Source organism: Oncorhynchus tshawytscha, linkage group LG18 (genome assembly GCF_018296145.1).
Source record: "Oncorhynchus tshawytscha isolate Ot180627B linkage group LG18, Otsh_v2.0, whole genome shotgun sequence".
Taxonomy (NCBI): domain Eukaryota; kingdom Metazoa; phylum Chordata; class Actinopteri; order Salmoniformes; family Salmonidae; genus Oncorhynchus; species Oncorhynchus tshawytscha.
Window position 1 is genome coordinate 43002277 of NC_056446.1, and position 3809 is coordinate 43006085.

General features: G+C 42.8%; 1 protein-coding gene across 2 annotated transcripts in view; it reads left to right on the forward strand.

The window, feature by feature from the left end:
• The first annotated feature begins 1471 nt into the window (after window positions 1-1471).
• The window catches only part of LOC112241376, a 13297-nt gene continuing 10959 nt past the window's right edge, over window positions 1472-3809 (forward strand). For both annotated transcript variants that reach the window (XM_042301114.1, XM_042301115.1), the window contains exon 1: window positions 1472-1662. The gene's annotated coding sequence lies outside the window, so the exon portion shown is untranslated. The remainder of the gene's footprint in view (window positions 1663-3809) is intronic.

The window sequence follows — 3809 nt, forward strand, 5'->3', positions numbered from 1 at the left end:
TAACTGACTTGCCTAGTAAAATAAAAAAAAGATATCCTACTGCCATTTGTGTATGTAGGGCAGACAATTGTCCACATTTTAGCAAAGCCTGCAATATTGGGTTACATGATTTTATGTGGTCCTCTCCCCCTCTAGCCAGCCAGACATTATTATGCATTTTTTGAGTTTAGGTGATGTGTCAAAATATCTATTTTTTTGTAGAAAAATATTTTTTACATATTGTGTAAAATTGCTCTCAAGTGCTCTCTAGCGACTAGATGTTCTTTACCATTCGGCCATCAGATTTGCCACCAATGCTCCTTATAGGACACATCACTGCACTCTATACTCCTCTGTAAACTGGTCATCTCTCTATACCCGTCGCAAGACACACTGGTTGATGCTTATTTATAAAACCCTTCTTAGACCTCACTCTCCCTATCTGAGATATCTACTGCAGCCCTCATCCTCCACATACAACACCCATTCTGCCAGTCACATTCTGTTAAAGGTCCCCAAAGCACACACATCCCTGGGTCGCTCCTCTTTTCAGTTCGCTGCAGCTAGCGACTGGAATGAGCTGCAACAAACACTCAAACTGGACAGTTTTATCTCCATCTCTTCATTCAAAGACTCCATCATGGACTCTGACTGACAGTTGTGTCTGCTTTGTGTGATGTATTGTTGTCTCTACCTTCTTGACTTTGTACTGTTGTCTGTGCCCAATAATGTTTGTACCATGTTATGTGCTGCTACCATGTTGTGTTGTTGCCATGCTGTGTTGTCATTGTTATTAGGTCTCTCTTTATGTAGTGTTGTGTTGTCTCTCTTGTCATGATGTGTGTTTTATCCTATATTTATATAGTATTTATTTATTTATTTTAATCCCAGACCCCGTCCCCGCAGGAGGCCTTTTGCCTTTTGGTAGGCCGTCATTGTAAATACGAATCTCTTCTTAAACTGACTTGCCGAGTTAAATAAAAGGTTAAATAAAATAAAAAAAATGTTTAAAAAAATAAATGTACACAACCATCCATTTCATTAATGTGAGACATAAGAGAAGTGAAAAAACATGGTGGAGGTTTGTTGTACCTCGGTTAGTGGTATCTAAAAAATGTGGAGGCCTTGCCACTAACCTACATATCTAGACTGGAAGAGGGTGGTCTGGAAACGACCTGTGCTGTATGTTTATTTATTATGTATTCTTGAAATGATTGATAAGATAATAAAATTGTCTTTGAGAACAGCTTGATGCTAACAAGCATGTGTGCTGTTGTTTATAATCATGAGCTAAATTTAATTTATTATGGAATAAACATAATAAAAAACATATTTTATTTTCAGATAAATTGTAGAGTGGGCCAAGCCAACTGAAAATGTTTCACTCAGCAGGCCAAATGGCATTACGACAGTTTTATATGTTGTTCCTCGCTAAAGATTCAAGTTTGGGACTGTTTTGCAGTGCAAACTGTGTGGCTCTGAACCGTTCAACTCTACTGAGTCTGCGCAGAAGTGTTTGTGTGTAGCTATAGCGACGTCAATATGGCTGTCACAAAGTGAGACGCAAATGACAATAAACCCGCCTGATCCGAAAACCACGTCTACAAGGGACCGAAAGGACACATAAGTTATAAACCAACATGTCTCGGCACAGAAATGTCCGAGGCTGCAACCACGATGAAGGTTAGATTCGGTGAATTTGCTACTGACAGTTTTGGACCCTTCGACGCAAGGCCTGAAGTTGTTAGCTAGCAGTTAGCCAATATAGCTAACAGTTATCTGGTTAGCCAATATAGCTAACAGTTATCTGGTTAGCCAATATAGCTAACATGTAGTTGGTTAGCCAATATAGCTAACAGTTATCTGGTTAGCCAATATAGCTAACATGTAGTTGGTTAGCCAATATAGCTAACAGTTATCTGATTAGCCAATATAGCTAACATGTAGTTGGTTAGCCAATATAGCTAACATGTAGTTGGTTAGCCAATATAGCTAACAGTTATCTGGTTAGCCAATATAGCTAACATGTAGTTGGTTAGCCAATATAGCTAACATGTAGTTGGGTAGCCAATATAGCTAACAGTTAGCTACCTAGCTGACATGAACTTGAAAAGCATATAACTGTTGTTGCTGTGTCCTATTCGGGCTGTCACAACCCGACTAAACGCAACGAGTTAAGCAACAACTAGTGTGGGCGGACTGGAACTTTTCTTTTATATTTATAAACAAATAAATAAATAAATACTGCTTTCAAATACAAAAAAAATAATATCCCGCAATTTACAAAGAACAATTGTGGTGTCTACTTGCAGACTATTCTCAAATTAATGTTATTGGTTACATATGTGTTTAGCAGACGTTATTGTTGGTGTAGCAAAAATGCTTATAACGGTAAATGCTTATGGGTGGCATCTAGTTAGTTGTCCTAGCTTGCCAATTATCTTAAGCATATGTCAATGGTATTGTTTAATTAGCTAATGTTTCTTTCTAACTTTCAATGTGTTTAACCATTATGCTGGTTAGCTAGGTAACTCTACAGCTGTAGCTATCAAGCTGCCAAAGTTCCAGCACCTGAAGCTGGTTGCTGTTGTTAACTAGCCAGTGATCTAACTAACAAAGTTTACAGTTTAGCCAGCCATATATACCCATCATTGATTGTAAGAAAATTGTTCTGTCCCAGAAAAGGCCAAGCTCACACCCAGGCAGAGTTGCTGAGGAGGCAAAGTGAAAGCCATCAGCTGTGTCAAAAGTACCACAAATGTATCATGCACTCACTACTGTAAGTCAGTCTGGATAAGAGTATCTGCAAAATGACTCAAATGTAAAACCTAGCTAGTGTGTGTGTGTGTGTGGGACCTAGCTAGTGTGTGTGTGTTTGTGGGACCTAGCTAGTGTGTGTGTGTTTGTGGGACCTAGCTAGTGTGTGTGTGTGTTTGTGGGACCTAGCTAGTGTGTGTGTGTGTGTGGGACCTAGCTAGTGTGTGTGTGTGGGACCTAGCTAGTGTGTGTGTGGGGGACCTAGCTAGTGTGTGTGTGGGGGACCTAGCTAGTGTGTGTGTGTGGACCTAGCTAGTGTGTGTGTGGGGGACCTAGCTAGTGTGTGTGTGGGGGACCTAGCTAGTGTGTGTTTGTGGCACCTAGCTAGTGTGTGTGTGTGGGGGACCTAGCTAGTGTGTGTGTGGGGGACCTAGCTAGTGTGTGTGTGGGGGACCTAGCTAGTGTGTGTGTGGGGGACCTAGCTAGTGTGTGTTTGTGGGACCTAGCTAGTGTGTGTGTGGGACCTAGCTAGTGTGTGTGTGTGGGACCTAGCTAGTGTGTGTGTGTGGGACCTAGCTAGTGTGTGTGTGTGGGGACCTAGCTAGTGTGTGTGGGGGACCTAGCTAGTGTGTGTGTGTGTGGGACCTAGCTAGTGTGTGTGTGTGTGGGACCTAGCTAGTGTGTGTTTGTGGGACCTAGCTAGTGTGTGTGTGGGGGACCTAGCTAGTGTGTGTGGGGACCTAGCTAGTGTGTGTATGTGGGACCTAGCTAGTGTGTGTGTGGGGGACCTAGCTAGTGTGTGTGTGGGGGACCTAGCTAGTGTGTGTGTGTGGGGGACCTAGCTAGTGTGTGTGTGTGGGACCTAGCTAGTGTGTGTGTGTGGGGGACCTGGCTAGTGTGTGTGTGGGACCTAGCTAGTGTGTGTGTGTGTGGGACCTAGCTAGTGTGTGTGTGTGGGGGACCTAGCTAGTGTGTGTGTGGGGTCCTAGCTAGTGTGTGTGTGGGGGGGAGCTAGTGTGTGTGTGGGGGTCCTAGCTAGTGTGTGTGTGGGGACCTAGCTAGTGTGTGTTTGT